The sequence below is a fragment of the Anopheles ziemanni genome, chromosome 2 (genome assembly GCF_943734765.1).
Source record: "Anopheles ziemanni chromosome 2, idAnoZiCoDA_A2_x.2, whole genome shotgun sequence".
In the NCBI taxonomy this organism is placed as follows: domain Eukaryota; kingdom Metazoa; phylum Arthropoda; class Insecta; order Diptera; family Culicidae; genus Anopheles; species Anopheles ziemanni.
This window is the reverse complement of record NC_080705.1, coordinates 58,699,735-58,716,054: the sequence shown is the minus strand read 5'-3', so window position 1 is coordinate 58,716,054 and position 16,320 is coordinate 58,699,735. Positions and strand designations below refer to the sequence as shown.

The window sequence follows — 16,320 nt, the reverse complement described above, 5'->3', positions numbered from 1 at the left end:
GGCAAATGGAAAAATTATGAAAATCTCTCGTGCGTTCTATAAATATGATTCTGCACCCGAGGGCATGCTGTTGTGGAATCCAGTCCCCCCCGAAACCCCGAAAACAAATTACATGACGGGAACAGACGGAGCGGAACTTCCTTCCAGCTTAACTCCATCCGTCCCTACATTTTACCCTACAACGTGTTACACATATTGGCCAATTTTTGGTTCAAAAATTTCCCCACCAACCCACCATAGCGTTGATGGAAAATCGCTCGACGCGATCGGAAAACGAGGATAAAACCATCCTCCGGCCATCCGAACAACACGCAGGTTCGAAAACATTTCCCAGCCGCGCGCGCACCGGTCGGGTGCGGGCGATTTTCGTCAAGGTTAATTGTAATTTCGTGCCGGGAAATTATGATTTCCATGTCGGACGCAAATGGCCCGAGCAAAACCGGATGGTGGTTTATTATTATTATTATTATTATTGGTATTATTTGACCATCCATACACACACAACGCTCAAACCGGTCGCGTCGAGCCAGCGTGCCACAAGCTATCCATTCCGCGTGCGTTGAGAAGGGTGGCGGGTGGAAACGGGCTACAGTTTGCGTCGTGGGTGAGGTGGGGAAAATGGGGAACCTGCTGCTGCTACCAACACGGCGGCGGCGGTGGTGATCGCAAGGTGATCTTGAACGAGAGCTCTAGTTGCACTGGGAGTGCACGATCGCGGGCTGGCGGCGCGCTCGCATCGTTGGGCCGCGCGGGGTGATGGAAGAAAGCAGACCCCAACCGGCAGAAAGGCAGCAAAAATAGACAGGCGCACGGTGTGCGCGGTGCGGTTCGGCTGAGTGCTCCCCGTTCGGTCGGTTGGATCTCTGGGCAGAAAACCTTGGAACTTCCCTCTGACGTCAATCGCGGTGTGGCGGTAATCGTCGTCGCCATCGTCGCCGTCGTCGCCGGGCGCCCAGGAGCGACCATTATCACACAACCACAGTGGCAGCGTCAGTAGGCCGGCGGATTGCATGGTGAATTTTCCTACCGCACCGTTTCCGAGACCACTTACCATTGGGAGGGTGATCTTGGCTACCGGAATCGTGCAGCTTCTCCGCGCACAATGTAGCAAATGAGCCAATGTGAATGAACGATCGATTAATTCGAGGCCAAATTGGCCTCACACCCAAACACACACCAGCACGGAGGGGAGAAATAAATTTTCCTCCCGGTTGTAGGACAGAAAAACTGCCCCGGAATGGCGACGGATCGAACCGAGATGAAACTGAGGTGCTTAATAGAGACATCGTGAAGCACATGGATTCGGTAGACTGTGCAAACAATCCATCCGATGCAGGGATCAGAAAGAGAGATAAACCGAGAATTTTCGTGTTTGGTTGAAATATTGGGTTGGAAAAAAACACATCGATTAATAGCATTCCCAAGAGCAGGCAGTAAAAATGTTATGTTTATTTTCATCGACGTCATCTCGCTGGTCGCTTATTGAGAGCATAGTTTTAGTATCTTTTAAAATTTTCGCAAGGTCAAACACAACTACTTGCAAAGCATTTTACGGCAATCACAACTAGTGAGTAAAAAAATAACGAGTTTTTATGTTCACAATCGTATACACAAAAAAAAATATTAATACAAAAACATTGCACTCACGACAAGCATTGTCGATACGATGCTTTCATTAACCGCATCAAAGAATTGTTTAAGAAAGTAAACATTGGATACACCGAAAACAAATATTGTTGAATGTGATTATAGGGTTCTATCTTTTATGATAATTAATAAAAATTGTCACTGGGTTACATAATAGCTATCAAACAAATTTATTTTCCTGTTTTAAGCACATTTCGTTTGTATTGCAGCAATTCGTTTGTATTAATCCAATACGGTATTGATACAATACGGTTTTCGGTTACCTTGTTAGCGTAATAAAAGGATATCTTAACACCATGTTTTATCATTTATGCTATAATTTCATTGATTGAATTGCATTTTTATTCAAAGACCTGTTCATGTTGAATATATTACGAGTGTGACTATCGTTTCTCTGGTCGCCTTGTTTTTTGATCATAATGTGTAACCTTAGTTGGTTCCCTATTCCACGCGAATACCTCAAGGATGTTCAAGGATTTTGCAGATGAAAGAGTCGTCTTTGAAAAAGTCAAACCCACTATATAGTTCACTACCTGGCACTGTACGTACCTTGGGCATGCCCCAAGATGGAAACGCATACAAATAAAAGCACGTACGCCAATCACCGTGCGCACATCACCCAGCTATGTCTCGCTCGTACGGCATAACTCATACGCCAATCAAAATTACACTTGTTGCACACGCTGCTGGGCACACAAGGCTAGTGTAGCGCAGCTGTTCGACATTTAATTCCCACGGGGAACTCGGTCTCGAATGAAAGCCTATCGCCAGAGCAAATGCAACAGTGCGTTACCTACTCGGCTCGACGTCGATCATTTATCATGATCTTTCTTTGGCCGCTCCTGCACCAATCGTCAAGTGGTTAGCTCGCCACAAGTCCCTAGGGAGGGAATTCGAAGCGAGATATTATTTAATTATGTTTGCTTGTTGTCATTTTCGGTATAGCAATTTATCACACTACTAGTAAGAAACTTTGGTCAGATTCAACACTATCACTGTGCTTTTGTATCACTCGTTCTACCTGAAGCTGGTAGTTAAAGACTTAATTTGACCGGCAGCCGGTGGCCACACCCCTGCCGTCATCATCGAATGCTCGAAGCATAGTCGTCTTAAGTGTCAGTCTCGACACGACCATGCTGCTTGAGTTCCCCAGAGAACGCTGTCCAGCCCCGTGTCACTGAGGTGGCCTCTTTTAGGAACACCCATCTAACAAGGGACGGTTTTTCCCCGATTGAGCTTCATCATCGGGCACTTATGCTGAACTCTTGTACGTTATCATTTACAACCCTTTCATTGTTTCGTGTAGAATAATACACCATTTCCGACGAAGGGCATCTTTAAATGGAGTAGAACAAAATCTATTATAAACATTTATTTAATTTCTCAACTACCGAAGCTTAGAAAAATTTGCTATAGATGATTGAAGCACATAGTTTGTGAAAAACTAGTTTAAAAATGTGAAAACAATTCATCGATCAAAATGACCGTTACAGAAGTAGAAACAAGAGAAAAAGAGAGAAGCAGCACTGGTACTCAAACGAGATGCCTTAGGCCCAACCCGACACATCTCGGGAGTTTTGCGGACACCGGGTTGGCCAATCGTTATGATACAGTTTCTGTTTTTGTTGCGTGCAAAATTTTCTCACGTCTTCGGTGACTGGGCGGCGAGATCGAGTAGCGTTACATCTCCAACCGTACTTACGGTAGAATCAACGTATGGTAGGCTCCTTTCCCACCCCGCTACCAACTCCTTATTACTCTTGCTCCCTTCTCTTCTATCGGGACTAGACACGATCTTCATACCAACCACCATTTTTTCCATCAATCCATCACCTTCCCAAAACAAAACACACTCTGAGCGTCGTCACCAAGCCTAACGAAATGCACCGCCTGCCTCGCCTGCAGTACCCCCGAGGGAAAACCTTTGCCTCCCAGATTAGTCCGGTGGTCACCCAAAATCCAAACGCACGAACGGAGCATGTTCGCGCGTACGTGAAGCATAAAAGTGGCATAAAGTAGACAAAACGTCGACCATAAAGAGAGCAAAAACAGTAGTAGGCCAACGGAGACGAATAAAAAATAAAGCAAGCAGACAAGGATACCATAGCAATAAAAACAAAAACAACATACCGCCAAACCGAAGACCAATAAACTATCGTCCACTAGCACCTTCGGAGTGCGGTGTCGGTGATGATAACCAGACAAGGGATGAAGAGACAAGAAGAAAAAAAGGCTGTACAACTGCGGGCCACTACTCAGCAGGTTCCACGCACTGAGCTCAGCCGATACTACAACGGCAAAAAACAAAACCCGCGAGCTACATTGAATAATAACGGCCGCGAATGCGTCTGTCATGCGTGTGTCATAAAGTGAAAAATAATAAAAACACACAAACGAAGGCAACAAAAACAGCACACACCCCGATAACCCGTTGCTTCACTGGCAAACACCCACACGGGAGGGTAGGTTGGAGTAGGGGAGGAGATCGGGTGCCCAGCGTGAAAGGGAAAAAACGGTGACGTTTTGCAGTGATCGTCATGATCCGCTCCGAAGTGGCCACTGGTACACATCTCGTACCTGTCATAAATTGTAAGCTTTGCTCTGTGGCATCTGGCCCAACTCTGGCTCCTCGTGCAATTGACGGAAGGGAAGGGCGGCGCCAGAGGACAGCAAGGTGGGAGGGAAGTTGGCAATGAGGGCGTTTTTTTCGCGCGCGATTTTCCAGGCTGATTCTCAGCCCGACTGCAGCATTAAAGGGCGGTACACCGGTGCAGGCTATACGCAGGCAAGTCTCGTGCTATACGATTGAAGTGCTTTTTGAGATGTTGCAGAACAGCTTGAGGCGAACGTAAACCAGCGATGCTTCGTACGTTTGATACGAATAGAGCAAAACAAAAAGTCCTTAACCCTTGAAGTCACCGTGTTGTTTTCGATATCGCTGTGTAATGTTTAAAATACTTATTAATGGATTTCATTTACTTTTTCTCATGTGGCACGACATACTGTTTGAATAGGGGTGGCAGCTTTTTAACGATTTACAATGGACGAATGAAATGAAACGTAGAGATAGCATGTATTAATGTTAGAATTCATAAACGAAGTTGCAACGCATGCAACGCAAACTATTCAATAAATTTAATACGTACTTTTTCACAAACAGTGATTTTTTATTTGTGTGTTTGGATGTGTAGATTGTCATTCACATTGATATTAAGCTATGCTACGCATTTTCTTCTCTACATTTTCTGACGACATCTTAATAAAACGTACTGATTGTTTACAAATTGATTTGCAAAAGCAATTTTGAACTCGCCGATTAAAAACCCTTCTGCGAGATGGAGCCAAAACATTGATCATTATGTACCGCTTCTAGCTTTCGCACCTACAATTGTTGCGTGTTTTTTTTTCAATTAAACCATGCTTAAGAGCAGGGATGTCAAACATACGGCCCGCGGGCCACATGCGGCCCGCAAGCACAACGGATCCAACCCGCGACCCCTTTGAAGCAATACATCAAAAGATTCGATCTTTGAGTATTAGCTATTGTTCGAATAGCAAAATGTTTTTTATTGAATTGAATGAATTGCAAGAGAGGTGAACGAACGTTAATTTCAAAAATTTCTTTAAGAAAGTGATATACAAGTTTGATCCACATCACGCCAATATATTGCGGTTGACAAGAGCAAAGATTTCACACAGATTTTCGAGACAAGCGAATAAATAGTGTTCATACAAAACAAACGTCATGAACTACAAGAGAATTCTTAATAGAATAACAGATGTGGAACAATAAGTTAGCTGTAGTAATAATGCACATTTACTTTTTTTTAATCTTTACCAAAATGCACAATAGTGTTAAAGAAAATTTATCTTTTACTGAAAATTGTAAATTTTATTAAAACTAATATAATATTTTAAAAATTTGAAGGTGTTAAACATGATTGACTGTTTGGATCAAACCACACTGATAAGAACATATTTTCATCAATCCAATCAATTTTACGTTTTGGCCCGCGAACCTATTTTGGGGCGAAATGTGGCACGCGAGGTCAAACGAGTTTGACATCACTGCTTTAGAGGGAACATGTAGCATTTTGCAAAAATCTTTTTACCAAACAATAAAACAACAAAACCAGTAATAAAACACATAAGATAAACTTAAATTATTTAATTTTTTTAACCCCCAACCGGTAAACGAATTGGATACTGTGCAATATGCCGTGCTGTTTAAGGGTTAAGGAAACTCAGCGTAAAAAAGGAATCAGTCCTACAACCGAATGGTAAAAAGTGTACCACTTCATGTCCACTACAAAGACCTGGTACAGCATCGCAAAAAATACACTAAACGGCGCAGGCATAAGGAGATTAGTGACGCTTCTGGTTTATTGGAGTGGCACGTTCGAAATGTGCAGAATGTCCGGCAAAAAGGAGCACTCCGGCCACGAACCAGCGGCGGTACACTTCACATGACGATCGGCAAAAAAACAGCGGTAAGCGCTTCCCAACGAGCAGAAGGCAGGGATTTATTATCGATTAGGGACAGTTTGGTGGGCTTAAATCTGACACAAAGTACCAGAAGCCTCTTGCGCTCGCGCGATCGATCCGACCGAAGCGATTTTACGAGGTGCCGACCGAACCCGACGGTTGCGGTCTTAAACCACCTCCGCAAACCACCAGCTGTGATCGCAACCTCCGGTCCAGGGTCCTGCTTTCTTCTTCGCTCGAACAAGACATATGAATCAATGCTGCACTCTCCCCCACCATGTCACCCCGGCGGTAGCTTACTTAAGGCGACGTCGAGATGACGAAGAGAGAGAACCCACCGCCTCGGGGGACAATCATGTGTGGCGATGTCGATATATGTGACGAAAACGACGCAGAAAAAGTGGAACAAAACTACCGGCCGATGAAAACGGCGCCCAAACGGGTGTGTATTCGCTAAACGGTAGCCAATTGATTAATCGACAAATTATGAGCATTTTTAGTCACCATCGTTCTTTTTTTTTTTAATTTCTTTTCCGTCTGCTTAATTTTTATGTGTATCCAATCATTCTCTTTCTTTGGTAGTCTGCGTACATGACACAGCAGAGCTCCGAGGGACACTGTGAACCATTTTAAATGGGGTTCCGCCAGGTCGCTCCATTTCGATGGCGTGGATAACTAGGGAGGCACCTGACAGATGCCCTTTCTAGTGTGAAGGAGCCAGCACAACCACAACCGGGAGATGCGGATGCTTAATCTTATTCTTGGCAAACTCCATCTCCGAACATGTACATCTTTGCCCGGGGCTAAATTTACGACCTCACGCTGCACCTCATCTTGGGGCGTTTGGAACTCCCGACGGCACAAGCGCAGCACATGCACTCCCGAATGCATACACATTTGCTTCCCCAAGGCACTGCGCCGCTGGGAACCCAAATTACCATCATCGTGGTTTAGTTTGATTTACGATGCACCCATTTTGCATCGGTTAGCCGGAACGGTAATTTGTATGCCACATGTGCGTGGACGTTTAAGGAAAATCGATGCAAATAGAATCGTTTATCGCACCGTTTCCTTTGCTCTGCCGGCGCCATCCGTTGGCCATGGGCCAACATTTCGGGAAGAGGATGCGAGCAGCGCTTCCGACAGGTTGCCATATGGGACGAATTTCACCGGAACGGGCAAAGCACTGCAAGGAACACGTCGATTTGAGCCAAGAAACCATGCAAGAAACCACATGTCAACATATTTAGATTTCTATAAACGAAATCGATCGAAAACAAAATGGAACGCCGTTGAATCCTCTTATGTCCGGTACGGAAAATCGGTGATTTGCGAGCAGTACATTACACTCTTGGCCGGAGATAATTGAACTCCTCACTCCTCCCATGTATGCAACACAGTGTACACCCACAACAATACTGTGGGTGGCCGATTCGGTGGGAAACAAATAAATAAATACGTTAAAAATATGAAATTACGATAAGTCTTTATTTGCCACCAGGCCATCCTACACGCGAAGTGAAACAAAGTGGTAATAAAATACCGCCCCAAAGGTGTATTTGCGCGACCAGACCCCCGGTTGGTTGGTTCGGGGCTAAGACCAGTGTTTTTATGTCTAATAGCCGAATGAGAAAAACAATCAAATAGCTATAACAATAAAAATAAACTCAACCTTTACTGGTTTTCCCACCGTGCTATAAATATATTAAGTCGCGCATGCGAACGCTCCTCCAACCAACTAGCATACCTGCGCACTTCCATAACAGTGATCAATGAAATATGACAACGTCTGCCAAAATGATATCAACAGCTGCTGGAGAACGAGTGTTTCGACACTATGTTGCTTTTGAAGAAATGTAAAACGGTGGCAACACACGTTGACTGGCCAGTTTGAGATTCTTCATAATAGTGCTTGGTGTTTAAAAATGAAAACCGTTGGCTTTGAGATATAAAACTGATTTGCAAAAAGTCCGAAAAGAGCAGTAGTTCGGGTGATAATACCAAAAAGATCAAAAGAATTGAAGGACAAATTAGTGTAACGACAGATATATTTGACTAAAACTACAAACAGAAACGAATCGCATGCGCAGCTCTGATGGTAGAGCGTGCACTTTCAACCTGAGAGACCTTGGTTCAAATCCAATTAGTGGAAAATGTGAGCAGACACCTAGACTGTGTATCATCAGCCCTTTTACTACTGGTTCTTAATGGTAAGCTTTTGTTGATCTAGAAAATATCCTCTGAGGAAATGGTACGCTCGATCTACACTAACAAAACTGACAGATAAGAAAAGATTGCTGTTTATAAAACTACGCTCGATTCCCGTATCTGCGTGGTCATCATTTGCACAAACGGGGAACTGTTGACTAACATCCGCGAGAGATTGTGTGACAGATACATCTCGTACTCGTTGAAAAGACCCTGTGGTGTGTGCATATGTTTATTCTTGACCATGCGACTACTCTACTAGTTTGATAGATAGACGTCTTGACTACTCTACTAGTTTGATAGATAGACGTGGATGGCGCGGGTTCCGAGCCGCGGAAAAACTAAATCGGTAGAAGAAAAGCCACTATCATCATCACTCAGCACACATGAAAACGTCCTCGTCGAGCTCCTGTGCGTTCGTTTTACTTTCACTAAAATTTGCAAGAGCAGAATCCCTACCCCCAAAACGCGTGGCGTGTCACCACAACTGTAGCCATTGCGATCATAGTTCTATTTGCGCGTACAAAAATGACATCGTTTACATTAGAGAAGGAGGGAGAATCCGAAACCATCGGACGGACGCGCACGGGCCCGTGGGAGGAATGTGCAACTGAACGCCGATAAAAACGAGGTCGATGACCGCGATGGTGACTGTAGGGAGGGCTGTAGGGAGGGAAGAAAAGGAAAAATGTGCATAAACCCGTTATATAGGTCAAAATACTGCTGAATGATCAACAATTTTTCCACTTGTTTTTGTGGGTGGTTAAATTGGCGATAGCTAATAACGGGAGCTGATGCTGACGGGCAGTTATGATTAGTACCATATATTATTACTATTATGGTGAACCAGAATGTAAAAAAGCTTTTAAAACGTACTTAACCGAGCCCATACGACACTTTCTTTCCTCGATTGTACACTGAATACAGTAGTAATTGCTTACTTTAGTCCTCGCACAGCATTTGCAACGGTAAAACTGACTTTTAAACGGCGATTGATATCTCCCACCTGTCTCGTAAACCAACTGTCAAACGGCTCACCAATGACATCCCATACGCATTCGTATGTACAATAAAATACCGCTTTGGCACACCTTTCGTGTGCATGTTCGTCGTCACCGTTGTCGAGCGCACCAACCATTTATTGGTTGACCAATTTTCGATGCGTTTCACTTTGATGGACCTAATAAAACGGTAAAATTTATGCGATTCCGCTTTTCAGTTGCGTATCAATGCACTGCTTTGGCATACTTTATTAGCAAGGGAAGGAATAGGGACGGGGCAGGGGATTGGGAATGTTTTGTTTTTCCTTGTTTATTTTCCATGCAACAATAACATCCTTGATGTATGCGTAAAAACCACATTACACAGAAAAACAATCAAAGCAATAAAACCAATTTCTCAATTGCCAACGATTACGCGAGTTCAGGTTACTCCTACACATGAAACTGTGAAGCAGAATGCAGGGAGACACCCGGCGGTACCTTGTGTGCAATTTGTATGTCCCCCAACACCATTCCGGGTCAGATTAACGCCTCCCATTAGCGTAACGTTAATCCTGTCGCCCTAGCGGCTTAGCCCGATCGATTATAGATAAATATGTCTGCTACGACGTAACGCCAATCCGGTATTGGTCTCCAAACTCGCGAATGGACAAAATATCCACACGTGAGTATGTGGATGGGAGAAGGCAAAAGCTGTAGAGCAACAAGCTGTCAGTAAAGTAAGAAAGATTGAGGGATCCATTTATCTCACAGCAGCCGCCAAAAGAAACAGAAATGCTGTTTGGCCTGTGGCCCTTAGGGGATGTCCCGACCAAAATGTCTAATTCGCACAAGAATTGCCTCCTCAATGCCTTTGTCTCCAGAGGAGTTTTTGTGCAACTGCACTTACCATTGATTGCATACACTCGACTCACCTAATCGAAGATTTATCGCTAACAAAATGTGGCCGACGCATAAGTCGAGTCTCCAGAAAACGAATGGACACTTGGACACGCCAGTGTGGCATATCATGTGCTTCTGGTACGCGTGTGCACGCCCTGCTGGTTTGTGTCTCGCTGTAATATCGTAGTTTTTTGCGCACGGTAGCACCCGGACAGCAGGTCTGTGAAAGAATATGCATGCGGATCGACTTATGAACTTGTCCGACGTCGGATACTGACATGTCGGTAGCGGAGAGTGTCAGATTTAGCCTGCGCTAGATAATCGGAACGAACGAGTCTATTTATCTATCGTTCCTTTGGATTCAGTTGCCTCAAAAGTTGGTCGAAAATCACCAGACTATAGAACCCACTATAAGAACAAAAAGGCAAGAATTTTCAAATATTTGGGGAATCCGATTTAGAGGATGTTATCGGACTTGGACTGGATGATATAGCAAAAGCTTGTGCGAACTTCATAGGAGTACATTGTAAACCACATCAAAACTCTTAGACTCTGGAACGACCCGTCTGGTCAATGACCTATGCCTTTAGAGACATTGGAGATTGTCATATCGCACATTACTTAGTCTAACACTGTCCAGACATTGCCGGGGCTCGACATTAACTTCGTGGGGAATTTGTACCAATCTCATGCCTGGAGATGACTTTTGAGTCCATACACGAGCAGAAAAACGAAAACCTATAGATCGTTTACACTGGGAAACCGATTAGAGTTGCAGCAGCGGGGAACTCTCCAGTGTAGCAACACTGCTCGCGTCGCCTGCCTTATGTGCCAATGCGGTTCGCCGACATTTAATCGAGAAGATAAACACTTTTGACAGTTTGACATCGACCTCCGCCGCCGTGACCATGCACTCTCCCCTCCCTCCGGGTCTCCGGGCCACCGAAGTTCCTCCATTCGCGAACAGAATGTTATTCGGACTGCCGCCTGCAGTCAGTCTACACTGTGTGACACATTGCTTAGCACGGTGTGCACGCTTGGAAGTATGCGGCGCACACATTAGGCTACTGCCAGCCGAAGCAGCGGGTTTGTGCACATGCGAATGTTGGCTGCACAAGCCCACATTTGGCAACAAGAAATCGCTCGGGTCGCTGCACCGGGGCCACTCTAGCGGGCCGGTGGCAATGGGTTTGGACCAACGGGTCTCTCTAATGATGGATGGATTTGTTTGGAATTCTTGCGTATCAATTTAAGCCTTGGGCAGCGGTGTGCCCACCAACCAGGTGCCGTTCCGTCAACGAAATGCCAGTGTTCGTGATGGAAACGAGACGAAAGCTAACCCATGCTCTCGCTCTCTCTCTCAGTCTAGTGGTCTTATGGTTCTACTTTATGCTCGCCTCTTAACGTGATGTATGAATTATGGAGCCTCATGAAAATCGAAGAGGCAAACAAAAAACGCACTCACGCACATACACACACACACACACAAACAGACACAAACGCAACAAACTGTCCGCTGCATGTCAGCAAATCAAAGCGAGCAAACTTTGACAGTATCAATAATTAGATTAACTATCGCTAAACCGTCTCGATAAGTTGTCCTCCTTCTTTTTCTTTATTTTTTGTTTCCTCACCGATCGTCAAGACGAGAATAGATTAAATCTGTCATAAATCATACGGACTAGTCTAGAACATGGAGGAAGCGTGACGAAAGGAAACTGCACAAGAAAAAACGTCAGAAACCGGCAATATAAGGCAATCAATTTATTGTGCTGGTTAATTATTTACGAATCATCACTCAATTAGCCACCGGGTGAGAGAGCAAAAACACGACCAAAACGACTATGTTAGAAATGCAGTTGAAAACTTAAAGGAAGGACTCACAAAAATTACAAAAAAGTGTTTTCAACTGAAAAATAATACTTCCATAATTAATTGTATGTTTGCTTTATCGCACGCTAATTAGTTTGTTACAACCAACAAAGAAAGATAGTGTATAGCCAAAAAAGCGCACAAACAACCACATTCGAAAGCAGTCGGAAAGATTGTTTTCTTGTTTCGTCGTCATTCACGAACTCACAACAAAAAAAAACACCGAAAAATTAGAGCATGAAAATTAACCTCAACGTAATTGCCGTGCACAACCCACACACTGGCCCGTTGCACCACGGTAGATTAATCCTTCGGCGACGGAGGGGGTGATGAAAAAACCACCCACCCACACCAAACCCCCATTTCACCAAAACTCCACCTCAGCCGCAGACGAATGAGGAACGCATTAACTATGCCCGATGTCAATGTGCAGTGTGCGTGAACGTATGTTTGAATGCATTTGTAAAGTGTGTCCTCCACGTCCGCGGATGAGTATGGCACTGGCCGTTGATGAAGCTAATTTCTTCATTACCGACTTGTTTCATTCATTCATTATTAATGAAACTATGTTGGTGAAAGTGGTGCACGGGGAAACCACCGAGAGGAGCCGGAATAAAGCAGAAAACATTTGTGGAAGTGGCCGAACGACAATGTCGCTTGTCGTCGGTCTGGCTAGCCGACGAAGCGGTGAAAAAAAAATCATTTGAGTTATTACCATTAACTTTAGTCTTTTTAAACAACCATTAAAAGGTGGAGTTTGGTGTCTCACGATGGAATGTACACGACGCACAGACGATCAAGATTAAATTACGTCACTCATATTACATCCGTACGAGGATTTTTCGTTTTAATGGGTTTGCGAATCCAACTTCTTAGCTCAAATATATGGTGATGGGTATCGTTATTTTGAACAATATTTAAATGATTAAAAAATGGAATCCAAAGAACAGTATAGCAAATACAATTTAGTGTTTGATTTTTACTCTAGAAATCAATGAGTTTTTAGAATAATATGATATTGTGAAAATTTAAAAATTTGTAGGACCCAGATCAACAAATGTATAAATTTTTCGTAATCTAATGCAACAACAATACTAATCGACTTAATAAAAAATGAGCACATCATTGGATCTTCGAGTATTGTGATAAATTTTTCGTGAAATAAATTGTAGGACCTTAAAAGAATATTTACTGTTTAGAAACACATTTCGTTCTTTACGTCAACCGTCAATTCAGCTTCGAAAAGATAGCCCGAACGATAACAAAAACACAGAAAAAGGGAACTTAAACGATCAGCTGACTAGTCTACGGAATCGCAAAGATCGATGACCCTTGAGCTCGGCCGTCGAAACCGGGTTTCAATAGCGCGTGTTAGGTCAAAATCGAGCAGTTGCAATTAAGTAAAAAGAACAAATAAAAAATTAAAATTGTATTACACTCCAGTTAACGTTCCCAGCAATTTTCTTCACAATATTTTTTTTGCGCCCTCGTAGAGACAAATTGTAACATTTCCATTCAAACTACAAAAATAATCGTTTCATTGAATTGCGGTAATACAAGAAAGTTTCTGCAAGTTTAGACCGCTTAATGTTAATTACTAATTAGAAAACAGTTCATACGGAATTTGTTTAAACTGTGTTCAAAATCGTTAACGTTGCCAGATCGACGACAACTGCGTTCGTGCATCAATGCGTGCGCGCTTTTCCTTCTGCTTTCTTCGCGACTCATCACATCACCTTTCGAATCATATATCACAGCAGTCCGAATTCCTTCTTCTTGCCTCCGGTGAGAAGCTCACCGGTAACATGTCAACATCAACCAGTGGAATGAAGAAGAAAATGGAACGTCAACCGACCGATATGATCACCTCGCGATCGTGATCGCGACGTTTCGCGTGCGGGTAACCAAGCAAACAAGCACCGAAAACCGTCGGCAAAAATAAACGGAGGGAAAGTTGTCAGAAGAAAAGTTTTCGCGATCGCGTATGTTCACGCACAACCTCCCGGGGACCACAGAGACACACGTTGATTGGGCTGCGGCGCGGGGAGCGGGCACAACAGTTGAAACGCGCAGTTATTTCAACACCAAGGAGCATCAGCATGGTGTGAGGAAGGCTTTCCCCAAAGGGCTACTGGACATAATCAAAAGAAAAAAAATATAGTTCCAATGGAACACAAAAAGGACCGTCCGGCAGCGAAGGCGACAACGAGGCACGCTCGGGGCCAGGAAGGGATTATGTGTCGATTCCTTCGCCGACGGAATCATTAATCAGCACGGTATCGGTAACCTATCGGGACTGAGAGATTGGACCATCAACGTGCGATACATTGTGAGCTCACTGGGATTCGTGTCGCATACTCCGCGGATTACGTTCCATAATTCATCGACGAGTGCAATTTGTCGCGAACCAACGAATCGGTGGATTATTGCCTGCATCAGCAAGGATCCCACCACTTCGATCCGCCACGATGTGGCATTATTATATTTTTTCCCGACTTTTGTCCACATGCCCGATGGTGTTGAGTGTAACTTGATATCGTATCTTGTGATCATCAAACACAGCGACATGGGCAAAAGCAACCGGATGGGATAAATGAACCCATAAGCTTCCCTTTTTCCTTCATCTACCCACAAAAGACCATGATTAATGTGCGAGTCGGTGTCGATTCTTTCCCGCAGCCGAACAGCAGTAAAGAAGCTTTTATTACAAACACCCAGGCGATTCGAGCCGCCGAAGGAATTAAACTAATTTAGCAACTGTTTCCACACGGCTGCTTGGGGGACAAAATTGGTATTTCAGAAAGAAGCATTGAATTGTCGGCTTCCACTCACGAAAATAGAAACGGTTATAACGGACACAAAGGACAATGTTTGTCCAAGGCAGGAGACATTTGATAGCCAAATAAACATTCTCTAAAGGGGGTTTTATGGCAAATGAACGCTAGCAAAACACATCTCACCAAATAGGCCCGTCAACATACACGCATTTTTATAGCAGCCGATTGACATTTACTGTCGCAAATAATATAATACACAAAAACAATTGGTTCGGATCATTGTTCAAGTATCGGTTTCGTAGCAGTAGCATGTTTTCTTTTACTTTCCTTTAAACAGTGAAAAACAAACAACATGCAAAACAACTCTCCTTAAATTGTCTTAAGCTGTCTTTCCCGGTTGTTACGCTTCTTCTCAGTCAGCATCGCTTCATCAATCATGCTTTTGGGTGTTGTCCGCTGCTCGGCTGTATGGCGTTGTCGCTTGGCGCCAGATTATTTTTGACACATTTCTTTCACGATGCAAAGTGAAGTGAAAATATTTCAACACCTTGTACCATCCCATGTGCACATGGGGTGTGCGTTTACGTGACACGCGATCTTCCGGGTTTATTTTAACGGACGACCTACTTAGGGCCAACTTCTTGAGGTACGGCAACCAAATGGCCCAAACAAGCAATATTTCCATCCTTTCCATCGATGGAGGAAATTGATGAGTAATGGTGTAATTACCAACATTATTGGAGAGCGCTAGAGAAACAATAACAATCCATGAACGATACACTGTTTTCAGGGCCAATTCGTCGGCATCAAGCTGCTCTTTGTTGGTAGTAGGCAGTCAATTGCACGCGCACGGTTTTTGTTTGGTTTCGTTAGAAAGCACTTTGGGTTTGTTAAGTTTAACTTTGCCATTATCGGTAACAACATTGGCGCGACAACAACGCGACATTTTCTCGTCGCGCCAATGTTGCTACCGATAATGGCAAAGTTAAACTTAACAAACCCAAAGTGCTTTCTAACGAAACCAAACAAAAACCGTGCGCATGCAATTGACTGCCTACTACCAACAAAGAGCAGCTTGATGCCGACGAATTGGCCCTGAAAACAGTGTAACACTCCGGAATTATAATTATGAATTTGTTCACCTGTAGGCCAACGCGTATGGTCATACAGCCACTGATAAGCGACCCAGGCAACAAAGAATTCACGGCCCGCTCGTCGCATCACAGCAGTCAATGAACCACGCAGAGGTCGGGAATTTATTGAACTACTTTGTTTAGATGGTGTTGGTAAACCGGGCAAGATGCCGAGCGCGTGCTTCGAAACTTTTTCTATCGTGGTTATCATGCAATCGCATTTACCTTGGTAAAGTCAACAAATCACGAACCAATCACACCAACCACTCACCACCCAACGCATTTACAGCGATGGCAATAAACGGATTGCGCCGT

At 44.0% G+C, this 16,320-nt stretch overlaps 1 protein-coding gene across 1 annotated transcript in view; it reads right to left on the bottom strand.

The window, feature by feature from the left end:
• The window catches only part of LOC131285650 (protein phosphatase 1 regulatory subunit 12C), a 67,996-nt gene that overhangs the window by 28,800 nt on the left and 22,876 nt on the right, over positions 1-16,320 (bottom strand). The window lies entirely within an intron of this gene.